Source organism: Ochlerotatus camptorhynchus, unplaced genomic scaffold (genome assembly GCF_037179485.1).
Source record: "Ochlerotatus camptorhynchus isolate MF236.1 unplaced genomic scaffold, CSIRO-AGI_Acam_v1.1 ptg000432l, whole genome shotgun sequence".
Classification (NCBI taxonomy): domain Eukaryota; kingdom Metazoa; phylum Arthropoda; class Insecta; order Diptera; family Culicidae; genus Ochlerotatus; species Ochlerotatus camptorhynchus.
This window is the reverse complement of record NW_027040918.1, coordinates 722340-737208: the sequence shown is the minus strand read 5'-3', so window position 1 is coordinate 737208 and position 14869 is coordinate 722340. Positions and strand designations below refer to the sequence as shown.

General features: G+C 41.4%; 1 protein-coding gene across 1 annotated transcript in view; it reads right to left on the bottom strand.

The window, feature by feature from the left end:
- LOC135711357 (hemicentin-2-like) overlaps nt 1–12998 on the bottom strand; it is a 123953-nt gene extending 110955 nt beyond the window's left edge. The window contains exon 1 of the mRNA XM_065234156.1: nt 12238–12998. The gene's annotated coding sequence lies outside the window, so the exon portion shown is untranslated. The remainder of the gene's footprint in view (nt 1–12237) is intronic.
- Between the last annotated feature and the right edge of the window lie 1871 nt (nt 12999–14869).

Genomic DNA, 14869 nt, shown 5'->3' with positions numbered 1-14869 from the left:
CTCTCAGGTTCACTTTTCTTCGCGTCCGGAAAATTGGAATGGTGGCAAAATATGGTTTTCCAGTGTGAGTGCACTTTTGACAGTTTACGAAGCGATGAGGGGGGAGGTTAGGTGCGATTGTGATTGAGTTTATGGCTACGAGAGTTGATGAAAAAGTGCAGATTTGGTAGGGCGAATTGTTTAAAGTGCTTCGATTATTATTAGAATTTTGCAATTTTTTAAATAAATTGAAATAGATTTGCAGATGCTCAGGACGCTCCATTTGCTTTTGCCCTTCATCTTCTTATTTTTTAGAGAATTGATCCCGAAACTTTTGAAAACGCTAAATTTGTGTGTTGCCAATTGAAAAATGACCGATTTATTTATTTAATTTTTAATTTATTTCCGTCGATCTTGTTTTCCGTACTGAGTACCAATGTTACCAATGCCAGGAAGGCAGCTCCCACACCTGGACCCTACCTATGGACCCATCAACTCATGAACCGGGGTCAACGGCTTTACTTCCCTTGATCAGAGATGTTAAGCCTCAGAACATCCCGGCGGCGCCGACTGGGATTGAACCCAGACCTGCTGGGGTGAGAGGCAATCACGCTTACCACTACACCACCCGCGCCGCTAAAATGAAACAATTGAAAATTTACCAATTGTAAATTGAGCACTTGATAACTGATGAATTGAAAATTGACCATTTGAAAATTTACCATTTGAAAATCGACCAATTGATAATTCAACAATTAAAACTTGACACACTGAAAATTGGCCGATTGAAATTTTACCAATTGAAAATTAACTTATTGAAAATTGGCTTACTGAAAATTGGCCGACTGAAATTTGCCCATTGAAAATTGACAAAATGAAAATTGAACAATTGAAAATTGACCCAATGAAAATGTAGCAATTTTAAATTGACCAATTGAAAATTAACCAATTGAAAATTGACCAATTGAAAATTTTCCAATTGAGAATTGAACCATTGAAAATTGACCGAATGAAAATTGACCAATTGAAAAAAGACCAATTAAAAAACGACCTGTTGAAATTTGAGCAGTAGAAAATTGCCCAATTGAACATTTACCATTTGAAAGTCGACCAATTGATAGTTGACCAATTGAAATTTGACCTACTGAAAATTGGCCAATTGAAATTTACCAATTGAAAAATGACTTATTGAAAATTGGCCTACTGAAAATTGGCCGGTTGAAATTTGACCAATTGAAAATTAACCAAATAAAAATTGAACAATTGAAAATTTACCGACTGAAAAATTGAAAATTAACCGAATGAACATTTTAAAATTAACCGAATGAAAATTGAGCAATAGAAAATTTCCCAATTGAAAATTAACAAGTTTAAAAGTTACCGATTGGAAATTTACCAATGGAAAATTAACAAATTGAACGTTGACCAATTTGAAATAGAACAATTTAAAATTGGCCAATTGATAATTCTAGCGTAACTTTTCAAAAGGATTTATTTAGCATATTATAGGAAATAAAAAACATTGAATCATCCCGAAGCAGCTTCGTGGCCTTTGTCATCGTTGGACATTTACCAGCTGACAGAACTGGCTGGTCCAAGTAATGCTTTATTGAGTATATGTCCTACCGAAGCGTTTGTGGATACCGCACTCTCCCTCAGTGATAATCAACCATTTCAGAGAATGCTAGAGCCGGATTTCATCGGTTGCTCAGCTGAGGCTACCTCGTACAGTCCGTTACCGCTGAATTATATCCATACCCACCGATCCAATAACCAAGCAGGTCCATGTAACGCCGAACTCAGTGGCCGTGCTCCCAGTGATTCAGACCACGCGGATTTCTGAGCAGAACAGTACGCGTCTTCCAACGTCGTCCAGAGAGCTGGTGATCTACTGTCAGAACGTGCGAGGTTTGCACACAAAAATTGATGATTTTTTTGTGGCAGTCTCCGAATCACACTACGACATAATTATTCTTACTGAGACTTGGCTTGACGAAAAGATATACTCAGCCCAACTTTTCGGAAACTCATACAATGTGTACAGGAATGATCGTAATCGCCTCAATAGCAGGAAAGCACGAGGTGGTGGAGTACTTATTGCCGTTTCAGTTTTGTTTAACTGTTGCATCGATCGAACTCCTGTTGATAGTTCACTTGAGCAACTTTGGGTGATTCTTAAGTTGTCTAATTTGCGAATTAGCATTGATGTATTATATTTACCACCTGATCGAAAAAATTACTTAGTCAGTATCAACAAATACATTGAATCCACCAGAGCAATTTTCTCTAACCTCAGAGAACAAGATCACGCACTCGTGTTTGGAGACTTTAACCAGTCTGGATTAGTATGGAACTCTACTACTTCCGACTATGTTACTGTCGATGTAAAAAAAATCGCATATTTCTGTTGCATGTGCAGCATTACTTGATGGTTTCAGTTTAAATGGTTTGAAACAAATCAACGGAGTTTTAAATTTGAATGGACGGCTTCTCGACCTAGTTTTGATCAAGCTACTTGAAAATATTGAACCGCTAGTTGCCATTGACACTGGTCATTCCGCCCTTTCAGTGAAAGTTAAAGTGCCATGTCCATCAGTTTTTTAACAGTTTCCAAAGGAGCCAGAGCTATATAACAATAAAGCAGATTATGAAACATCGAACTAAGTTTTTCATCACACGGATTGGACGTTTTTAGAATCGACAACGAACATTGACGAAGCAGTTAGTCATTTCTCACGTACTGTTAACACTGCCTTAGCGGAACATGTTCCTATACGTAGACCCACTCCAAAGCCACCTTGGGGAAATGCTCATTTACGACGGCTCAAACGTATTAGATCGAGAACCCTTCGGAGTTATAGTAGGAACCACTGTCCTTTCTACTGGCAGCAATTTACCCGTGCCAGTAATAACTATCGTCTGTACAACCGGTTCCTGTACAAACTTTACTCTCTACGCACACAAGACAACCTTCGGAGAAACCCTAACCAGTTTCGGATTTTTGTGAACTCTAAACGTAAAGAAAGTGGCCTACCTGTAGAGATGATTCTGCACCATGGTATCGCTAAATCCGCTTCTGAAAAGTGCGAGCTATTCGCTACTCACTTCAAGAGTGCATTCAATAGTTATATCGCTTCTACTGAACAAGCTGCAGCTGCCTTCAGGGATACGCCAAATAATGCCTGTGATTTGAGGAATTTTGTTGTTGACCACAGGCTCTATTTGTCGCGAAAATTATTTTGGGGGAAACTGATGCAGCAGAAATACTGGCCCAACTGAACGTCTACGCACCCGAAAGAGTTTTACGACAGCGAGACTTATTGTCACTTGAAGGGGGGAGAGGTAGCTCATCGATTCTTCCGGTTCGTCTCCTAGCATCGTGCTATAAGGTACCAGGCGATAACCAGGGTAGTTGATCGATAGCTCGATGACGTCATTTCGTTGGCGTCTGCAATGGGAAATTCGCATAGCAGGCGTTGACGATGGGACGTTGTCGAGTTGTTGAATAGCAACTATCGTGGTAACTCACCGATTACCTGTCGATCTGCCAAATTTGGAAAGACGTCTGCCTTGAATTGTCTCATATAATAATATTCCGCCCACTATATCACAAGAAATTGCGAGTAGCTGAGTGGAATGGAGATAAGTTAAGCATTGGGTACAGGACCAAGTCTCCCCTGGGTGGTGCCATAAGGCACGGAATGAGACTATTGCATGGCTGGGTAGTCAAAGTCTTCCATTCGTTAGTCATTTGCAGGTGGATTAGAACAGGTTTAGGTTTAGGGTGGGCTTTGGCCAGATTTGGATTTTTCAGATGTAATCCTGGATAGGACCCTGTTATTGAACGTCGCGTGAAAGTGGAACTTAATGAAGGCCTAAGTACTTTTTCGTAGTTTTTAGTTTTCGGATTTGAAAGATCGTCGGTTACAGTGGCCTGCTTACTGAGCAGAAAAACGCGGTCCCAGGTCCTTAAATATCAAAGAGATTTATGGTAAAATCGCTTGTGTATCGTGTATTTTGCAAAACTCGTTGTTGTCGTTGGTTCCGAGTTTGAATGGATACACAAATTTGAGCAACGGTATTATGTGATATGTGGGGCTCGGTGGCCTTAGAGCAACCGTTTTTGCTTACTGAGCAGAACATCAAGAGTCTAATCTCAGACCCATCCACATTCAAGATTCGTCAATCGTTTTATTTGTTAACATGACTACATGGTAATAACATCAACTCGGTGATTAAAAAGGTGCTCGTCTGCCTAGTGGCAAACGTTTTTGCTTGCTGAGCAGAAGACCGTGGGTTTAGTCCCAAGCTCCTTCGCGTTATATGATCGTTAGGACATCAATTCAGCTTATCGTTTACCAAAACGAACCCTGCTGCAAACCCAACCCTCTTATCCAACATCCCAGTGATTCCTCGTGGAAGTGCAGAGGTGTTCTCGGCTTCCATCAAAGCGAGTGTCATGTCAACACAATCCTTCCCATTCCTTTCTTGACCTGTGTTCGGGCGCGGCCGGCGCTGGTATTGCCTAATTTAAGATCACCAGTTTTTACACATTGAGGATGAGTGCTAGTCCCAAGCATCGTCTATTGGTTCTCTGTGTAATTACAGCTGATCTGGCAGTAACAGAGTAGCAACCGTGGGCGGGCAATCAAGCTCAAGCTCAAGCAAGCTCAAGCGAGACTTATTGTCACTTGAAGCACGTTATGCATGGTATGGCCAACACGATCCGATTCGATTTATGACGGCAATATTTGATGAGGTTTACCAGTTCTTTGACTTCAACTCATCCGCTGCAGCATTTCAACGTCGATTACTGGACAAATGACAAATGAGACTGACGATCAGGTGAGTTCCTGTCCAACAACTAGTACAACGAAGAGCTTTGCTTCCTTTTTTCTCTTTCCTTCTCGACTGCTGGAACTGAATACCAAGCGGGCTTGCATACAGGATCACCCACCGCAGCATGGCTCTTCGTTCCATTGGACATAGGTTTAATTACCCATTGCCATAGTTTTAAATTTTTATCTTCTGACCTTTGATAATGTATTTTGTTAGCATGAACTTATTTAATTGTAATGTATGAGTCACAATGTAACAATGTAACATCAATTTATTTATTTTTGCAACCTTCGTACTTTTGACAAGTTATGCTTGAATTGAACAATTGAAAATTGACCAATTCAAAATTGTCCAAACGAAAATTTACTAAATGAAAATTGAACAATTTGAAATTAACCATTTTAAAACAGACCAAATAAAAATTTACCACTGTCGAATGTCAACAGCGACCAACATACAACTGAATAAAATATTTGCATAGGTATTTAATAGCATTTGACATTTTTGTTATAAAATATTTTGTCAATTGGAATTGTGTTTTCATTGCCGTTTTGATAATCAATCAAATCTCGCACAACACGAAAATAGGGCCTATCATTGTTGATCGATTCTTTTCATCGATTTTCTCCTTCGCGGATAACCTGAGTGCAAATGAATTTGTTGTTTTAGGGGCAAGCCAACAACATTTTCTGTCGAATTATGCTGCGAGCTTAACGAGAAATTAGTTTATGTAGCCGTGGTAAACCAAAGAGAAAGTCGATGAAGAGGTCCGATTAACGAGGATAGGCCTTTCAAAAGTTTCGCAAAAAATGTCGTGTTTCGATATATCGAAATTTTGATTTGAAATATCGGTAGTATCGATATTTTGTAATAACGGAACGACTCTAGTCACACCTTACGATTTTCAGTTGAAATGCCAAAACGAACATCCTGCTTCTTCTTCACATTGCAAGCTTATTGCTTATCGCAAATTATAATATTGTGTACTCTCAACTTGTTGTTCTAGATGCACTTTCACCGTTATTTATTGAGAGCTTTCGATGCCTGTACCATTTTTGCATTAGTACAATAGTGTACAATGGAAGTCGAGAAATTTTGCAACGTGAAAAATCGTAGACCGGTCAGGGAATTGAAACCAGCCACCTCAAGCATGGTCTTCTTTTGTAACTACGCCTTGACCGGTTGAGCTCAGGGAGGGAAAGAGTACTTTATTCCGAGTAAGCTTACTGGTCTATACACATCTGAAACTATTCTCGGACAACTTCAGGAAATATATAGGAAATACTTTAGCAAAGCAAACTAATTGAAAATTCGATTAACACAAAATTTTCTGATTGACGTAATCGATCCGTATTCGCAAGAGAAATTTATTGAAAAGACTCACGAAAGAGTCCACCGAGGCATTGATAAAAAACAACAAACAAATTTGCGTGAATATTACTTTCCGTAGATCTCTGCTAAAATTAAAGACTTTGTGCGAAAGTGTGATACTAGTAACACTACAAAATATGACAGACATCCCTTAAAAATCCATATCCAAGAAACATCTATTCCAAATCACCCATAAGATATCATTCATATATATATATAAACCAGGTCGATAACAATTACTTCTTGTCTAGCATATACAAATTTTCAAAATTTGGATGAATGATACCAATCAAATCCCGCCATGTTGTTCACATTCGCCAAGCATTCAAGGATACTATAACATCGTTCCTTCAGCCGTGACAACGAGATAGCGAGAAAGCATTTTTGTCACCAGAAATAAGAGGTATAATGTTATATCTGAACATCCGAGCTTATGTGACACCTAGCAACAAGTCAGAAGTGAAGATCTACGCGACTCTCCGACGGCAGCAGGCAGGATGCCGTGCCGGAAGATCTTGTGTGGACCATATTGTCACGCTCCGCATCGTCCTGGAGCAGGTCAATGAATTCCAAGAGTCCCTTTATTTGGTATTCATTGACTACGAAAAAGCATTCGACCGTCTCAATCACGAGAATCTGTGGGGCGCCCTGAGACGCAAGGGAGTCCCAGATAAAATCGTCAACCTCATCGAAGCGCAGTATGAGGCTTTCACGTGCAGAGTTCTGCATAACGGAGCCTTGTCCGACCCTATCCGGGTAGTCGCTGGTGTGAGACAAGGATATATACTATCACCGCTACTGTTTCTCATCGTAATCGACGAGATCATGGTAGGTGCAATTGACCGTGAACAGAAGCGTGGGCTGCTTTGGCAGCCTATCACTATGGAAAATCTCAACGACTTCGATTTGGCTGATGATGTTGCTCTACTAGCACAACGGCGCTCAAATATGCAGAGTAAGCTCAATGACCTAGCCGAACGCTCCTCTGCGGCGGGTCTCACCATCAACTTCAACAAGACCAAATCGTAGGATGTCAACACGGGCAACCCTTCCAGCTTTACGGAAGCGGGGCAAGCAGTGGAGAAGGCGTCGGACGGCGGGGCCAAGAGCGACATAGGTGCACGAATCAAGAAGGCTAGGGCTGCCTTTGCGAGTTTACGAAACGTATGGAGATCCAACCAGATAAGTCAACGCACCAAAATCCGAATTTTCAACTCGAACGTGAAATCTGTGTTGTTATACGCCAGCGAGACGTGGTGTGTATCAGCGGAGAACACTTAAAAGCGGCAGGTCTTCATCAACCGATGCCTGCGGTATATAATTCGTGCCTGGTGGCCTCACAACTGGATCTCGAATGCCGAGCTCCATCGTCGATGTCATCAGAAGCCGATAGCAACAGAAATTTGAGAGCGAAAGTGAAGGCGGGTCGGCCACACACTTCGACGGGGCGGAACCGAAATCTGCAAGCAAGCGCTGGATTGGAATCCGGCAGGACATCGCAGCAGAGCCAGACCCAGGGGCTCATGGCGGCGGAGTCTCAATAAGGAAATTAAGCAAGTCGATAGGAATCTGACCTGGGCCCATGTCAAGGCAAAAGTGAGCAGCTGCCCAGGATGGAAGTCTTTCACGTTGGCCCTTTGCACCGCTGGTGGTGCACAGGACCCTTAAGTAAGTAAGTAAAACACAAACCAATTTTCAAAAAAACATTTTGTTCAAACTAATCAAAGAGTAACAGTGGAAAACGAGAAAAATCAAAATCTACATGAATCAAACATTAAGAATTTAAATATACGAATCCAACATTAGAGAAGTTCTGGTGAATCCTGCAACCTTTCTCTAATGCCACCCCTATCATTTTCCTTTCAGCATACCTCCCATCCTTGCATCCCTCCAGAGAAAGAGGAAGAATATTAGAAGGCTACACAAAAAAAATATACACAAAGTTAACGTTACATTTATCCAAACCACTGTGTCTTATCAGGAAGAAATTGTCAATGAAAAAAATTATACAAACCCCATACTTGCTCATATAATCAAAACTGTAGAAAACAGCCTGGCGCAGGTTAAACCACTATAAAACAATAAAGTCAGAAGATGGGACGCTGGATGGCTGGATCTCCTGATTCAGATGACTTTAATGCTATAGATAATTCAATAAAACACCTTGTTTACAATAATAATGACCAAGTAAAAATCAACGAAAAATTACATGTAAGCCTTGTGAGTTTGACCAACTACTTGAACAACATTACTTCCTCACATTCCCAAAACTTTAAAGAAATATCAAAAGAGTTGGATTCACTTAAAATCATGTTCAATTTAGATCTCATAAATGACAAAATCGGGGCTTCATAGCCTACTCCCTAAAGGCACGGTATTACCAAACCAGAGGCGGCGGGTTCGATTCCAGATCCGGTCGAGGGAATCTTTCGGGTTGGAAATTTTCTCGACTACTCTGGGCATAGAGTATCATTGTGCTTGCCACACAATGTACAAATTCAAGCATTGGTATTGGCATCGAAAAAGCTTGAAATGCTAATAATAAGAAGAAGAAGAAATGACGAAATCGAAGCTATTAGAAATGCGAATATATTTTCAAAATTGAATATTTTAAACAATAAATTGTTAAACCCAGATGAAACTGAAGAAATCACAATAAGATTAGAAACACAAGGAATTCACCAGCACCTGATAGATGGAGCCTTGCAGTTTGTTACTACATCGGTCGTCACCAATAGGGAAGTCATCTTGTACATCGTAGACATGCCCAACTTCAGCAAAACCACATTTCAACACCTTCGAGCTGAAGCCGTGATTAATCGAGCACAGCGTATCATAAAACTTGGCAAATTATTCTTCAAAAGCGAGTCAAACCTGTACCTCTTAACAACACCTTGTGCAAAATTGGGAAACTGGACCATGTGTTTAACGTTTGAACTAAAAGACGTGTCTAACGATAGATGCATCGGCAACGTCATAAAAGGATCCCCTAGCATCCCCTGTTCATACGAAGCTGTCTTCAATCACATTCCAGTCATTGTCTCATTACGCAATACCTGCGGAGCTACGAACAGACACCTACAAGGCTCATATCTGATCGTTTATGAAAACTGTTCTATTACCTTTCAAAAATACACTTTTACGAATGCAATAATCCGAGTCATAGAACAGCCGTTTATCACGCCATCAACTGATTTAAACATATTCAGAATTTAAACTTACGAAACCTTTAACATTAACAGAATACATCTACTTCATCTAGAAAACATTAACAAATTCGGATACCTGCAGACAAAGGCAGATGTAACACCATGGTCATTGTGGGAAGATAATCGTTCAGCACAACATTGATCATCTTAATTGGATTCTAAATCTTCGATAAGGCACGTCAACAAGCCGCTTCAATCAACATTAGTACACTGCACGAAAAACCACATGCTCTTCCTTAACATTACATATATCAACCAATGACACTTGCTGACGCTTAGATTTCTACCAGTCGTTGACCCAGGAGGCTCAACATTTCAAAGGGGGAGCAGTTAACACCCGCTCCACCAAATCATCAATATAGCACACCGGACGACAGAGCACCACATCGAGACATTCAACCCGTGAGGAATCCAAACTGTTGTCAACGAGTAGCCGCTGCTTAGTTTACATTTTGTACTTTGCTCATAATTGAAATAAAATTATATTTCACTTCTGTTTCGACCGGCAACGAGTTCGCGTCCTTTTTTGAAAATTCGAAAAGACCCTTCAGGTCTTAACTTCCATAACAGATACGTATTCCGACAACAGTGTGCAATTAACGGCGCCGGTGGTGTAGTGGTAAGCGTGATTACCTCTCACCCCAGCAGGCCTGGGTTCAATCCCAGTCGGCGCCGCCGGGATGTTCTGAGGCATAACATCTCTGATCACGTCTTCCTTCGGATGAGAAGTAAAGCCGTTGGTCCCCGGTTCATGAGTTGATGGGTCGATAGGTAGGGTCCAGGTGTGGGAGCTGCCTTCCTGGCACGTCGGTAACATTGGTGCTCAGCACGGAAAACAAGATCGACGGAAAAAACAAACCAAAGGAAAAAAAAAACAGTGTGCAATCTTCATGAATGTCATTCCCTTCGTCATTATAGTCGAAATACGTACCTGGCATGGATACAAAATAAGTAGAATTACAGTCACCCCAGTATTATGGGTCAGCTAATAACTATTATGGGTCAGTCATTTCACCGTGTTAATCAAATGAAAATGACCCATGATTGTGGGTGGCCCATAATACTGGGGTGACTGTAAATGGAAAATAATTGCCTAGTTTTGCTCTTGTGAGTATTCCACACATTAAGAAATAACTACTTTTACTCGGGACGTAATCCATATTGGACGTAAATCGTGGAACGTAAACAAAATTAAGTGTTCTCAAACCGAAACATTAGCAAGTCGATTGAGAGAACGTTTGATTGAATTGATTCTCGCGTTTCTTTAAATTGATTCTTTTGTCAAAAGAGCCACTTACACATGTCGGTCTCAGAGAACCGAAATTTACATGACTTTTTCGTATTGGGCTCTTCATAACTTTCATCAACCATTTGATATTCAAATTACTGACATTACCGGATTTAAGAAGGTTAAAAACCGGTATGTCGATCGTTCAGAATAGCACGGTATTACCGGTAAATCTGGTTTCAGTAAAACACATTTAAAGTGCAACTGGCGCGATGTCCAGAAATTCAAAACCCAGTTTTTTGACGCATCATTTCGGATTTTAAACACCATCTCACCATAACATTAGTTTTAAAATTTTATACAGAATGACGCAAGTGATTTGCAATCTGCAATACGTCGAAAAGCAATTGATTCGGATTTTTCAAAAATGCATCAATTGCACCTTATCAATCAGAAAACTAAACGTTAGCGCGATAATGATAATCCTTACCCTCATATAATTCTACAACTATTAATAGCAACTCAAAAGAGACTGCCAAGTTGGTACTATTAAGATTTGCCAATTTTTTGGCAACCTACGAAAAGAACTAGATTTATACACTAAGAAATATCTAATCTTACACGTGACGGAATCTATCTTTGAACTAAATGATGAGACGTAAACAAACATGTCATGTTAAATTAAGTGCCCCGAGACGGGAACGATCGAAAGTACGTTTAATTGAGCTGAATTTCGCATTTAATATGACTCAATTTTATGTCCAAATTGACGCTCGTATATGTTAGTCTCAGAGCACCTAAATTAACATCAATTTTTCTTAATGTGTATGTTTGAATCTTGTAATCAAATATAAAGACAGAAACTCAAGATCCTTTAATTTCTGTTAATAAGAATCTTCCTAAGACTTTAGGTTAAATAGTTATCGCAATTTTGCCTCCGTGGGAATATAATCTCTTATTCTTGTTTCCAAGCACAGATCTTTCATTCGCTTAGGCTATTAGAAGATTTATTTTTCTTTGACTATTTAGACATTTCATGTGCTTTTGCTATTAAATTAAACTCATTTAATTGGTTCCTTCGATTCAAAAAAGTCACGCTGCAATCGCTGCAAGTTTATTGGCTTATTGCTTGCCAAAATATACTCGAAACTATTGAGAAATTTCCTCAAGTTTATTTAAAGTTAGTGAACGACATTTACAGCCATCTTAATAACTCTCATAGAAACTGTCTGAATGATCCAATACCCAGTGGTTCACATTAAATACCGCCTTCCACAAGCATCACCATCAGAAATGATAATAAACCAATACTGCCGGCATTGATCCGGAGGCGGTCTGAGCCTCAGAATCGGCAAATGAAAATACCTCCGAACCAATATAGACGAGATTCATAAGAATGCACCCATCCTGACGATGTCGTACACCCGATAGCAATCATCCAATCGATGCCCGTCTCGTCATTGACTATAGGTGTACCCAACCAAAACAGAAAGCTGCAAATCGATCCAACCCGCTTCACACGATACTCCCCAAAGGCACACAGCAAACGTCACATCAGTTCAAACTATGGCACAATTTCGCCATCCTCCTACCGTCCGTCAACTTATGTACCTCGCTCTCAGGCTGCTGCTGCTGCTCACTCTCTTCCCTCACTGCTCCCTCCTTCTAGTCCATTGGTTTTGATTTCTACTTGAATAGACCCGAGCTGATGACATCCACCAAGGAAGAAGCAGTTTTCTCCCCGAGACTGTCCTCCGGATGCAACATTTTTCGCATTCCTTTCCAGCACACAATAGGGTGCGGAAAAAACGTCTGTCAAACACACAATCTTCCAACGCCTTCCGAACGACGTAGGTTCCAGCAAAAACCACCCACCTGGGTATCGATTTCAATCTTCACAGCCGGATATCTCTCCACTGCTTACACTTTTTTCCTATAGCAAATCACACATCCACACGCACACACATCACACATTGACTGGCCCAGTTACCACCCACAGGATTTTCACTCACTTCCTCGTTTCCACACTGTATTCATTCTAATCTTCGCTCGGTGTTTTTATTGACACTGGCTTCACCTACTGACACTGGTCCGCTGGCAAACTACTGCAATCGGAAAATCATTGTCACTGAACCCCCGGAGGGAACGCAGAGGCCTTGGCCATAAATTCTTCCTTCCTTCGATGAAAAGCTTGATGCTACTCCCAGAGGATTGCTGTAAGCAGATGAGGAATGGCACGCACTGACCTACACGAATCGCAGCGCCTACTTTTTCGCACACCCGCACCGTTTGACACAGTTGGCTTTGACTGGGCCATGCTAGGCTCGTCACTGAGCTCCGGAGCAGCGAGCGATTTTACCAACCACCCAACCTAACTCGAGCTGGCCCAAACAGGATTCCATTCACTTCCCACTCGGAGCGGGAGTCTCAACGAAGAGAGAGAGATTGCAGCTGTCAAACTTCGTGCCCCGACCCGACGCTCCGAAACAACACGCCATCTTCCCGTGCAGTAACAGGACGAAACGGCGTAACGCGCGTAACGCAGGTTGGCCCGTCTGCAGATCGCGCGCACATGCGTACGAGTGTGCGATTTCCGCTTTTCGCCTGAAAAAAGCTCATCGTTGATAACCGGGAGCATCACGGCGGAAGGGTGGAGGGATCCGGTTTTCCATTCTCTCTTGGTTTTGTTATTCTATACAAAGAGAAACGCACAAACAAAGTGCAGCCATAGGTACCATGCGATTGCTCTTCCGGGATGAAGTATCGTACCGAGACCGACTTTTGGTAGATGAAGAGCGGAGAGTGGGGACAGTGCTCAAGCAAGGGGTGAGTGAGAAAAAATGTGTTGCGAACGGTGAAACATGCTAGGAAAATGCATTCCTCTACGTTGGTTCGCCTGACTGGGTGTAACTCAGGGAGTGGTTGGTTGGGGTTGGAATGGTAGGTGTACAAGCAAGGTGTACTTGCGGCAGGATAACGTGTGATGGTCGATGTTTGCGAGAGCCGCAGGGAGCGAGGAAACGAACTGGATGGATAGATGGATGGATGAGAGTTTCGACCTTTCCAATGAGGATGCTGTTGAGGTGGAACCGTGCGCGCTGCAAGGGGGTTGTGTTTCCAATGAAGTGGAATAGTTTTTAGACAAGAGGAACCAGTGTCGGTGGGTTATTTGGGGGTGATGATAATGAGAAACTGAATATATGAGTATGTGTGGGTTCGCGAGTAGAGCATTAATGGTGGTAAGCTCCATCCAGTTTTATCATCGGATTAAGGACAATGTTCATTCAATGCACAAACTGCCACTATCGTGGCTGATTTTACCAGACAAATGTTCTTATCCTGATCACAAATGAGCTGTATTGTTGTCGACGTCGACAAACAGTTGGCAGATTCTTAAATAAAGAACGGTATTAAAAGTTAATCCGCAGATGGTGGCTACCGCGTCACGGTGGTTACTCAGGTACTCCATGAGTAACCAGCTCCGAAAACGATTCGTTTTCTTTTGCCGTAGGACTACGTCTGTGATTTCTATATGGGGGTACACTTTGTGAAAACCGAAAATGGAACCTGTAACGAAATTATGAACGATTTTGAACGTTAATAACTCAACTGCCCCTAAACCAATCACCAATCGATCAGAAATATTCCTACGCAACTGTTGCTAAGATAATTAAAATAATCACCGATTGCCTGCGAAATGCGATTTCCCTAACACAGATTTCAAAGTTGAATTCTATCCGGTCTCACCGAACGGTGTTTATTCAATCACCGCATGGTGAGTGATGGTGTTCTCCAGTACACTACGAAAGCTAGCCTGCAAGCAGCGAGCTGCAGCCCACATGAGCATCCATAGAAGGAGGAAGAAGCGGCACAGCTACACACTACTAAAAAGTCATGTAAATTTCGGTTCCTTGAGACCGACACATGTAAGCGGGCCTTTTGACATAAGAATCAGTTGAATGAAACGTGAAAATCAATTCAATCAAACGTTCTCTTCATCGACTCGCTGATGTTTCGGTGTAAGAACACTCAATTTTACATGAATTTTTTGTTTACGTTCTATGATTTACGTCCAATATGGATTACGTCTCGTGTAAAAGTAGTTATTTCTAAGTGTGTATTGATCGGAATCAGTAGCTCTTCATGAGTTGCTGTGGACCATCTATGTCAAGCGCGTCATACTAAAGAGTATAAACAGAGAGAACCCCGCTCAAGTTTATATTCCATCACAAAACACAAGCTC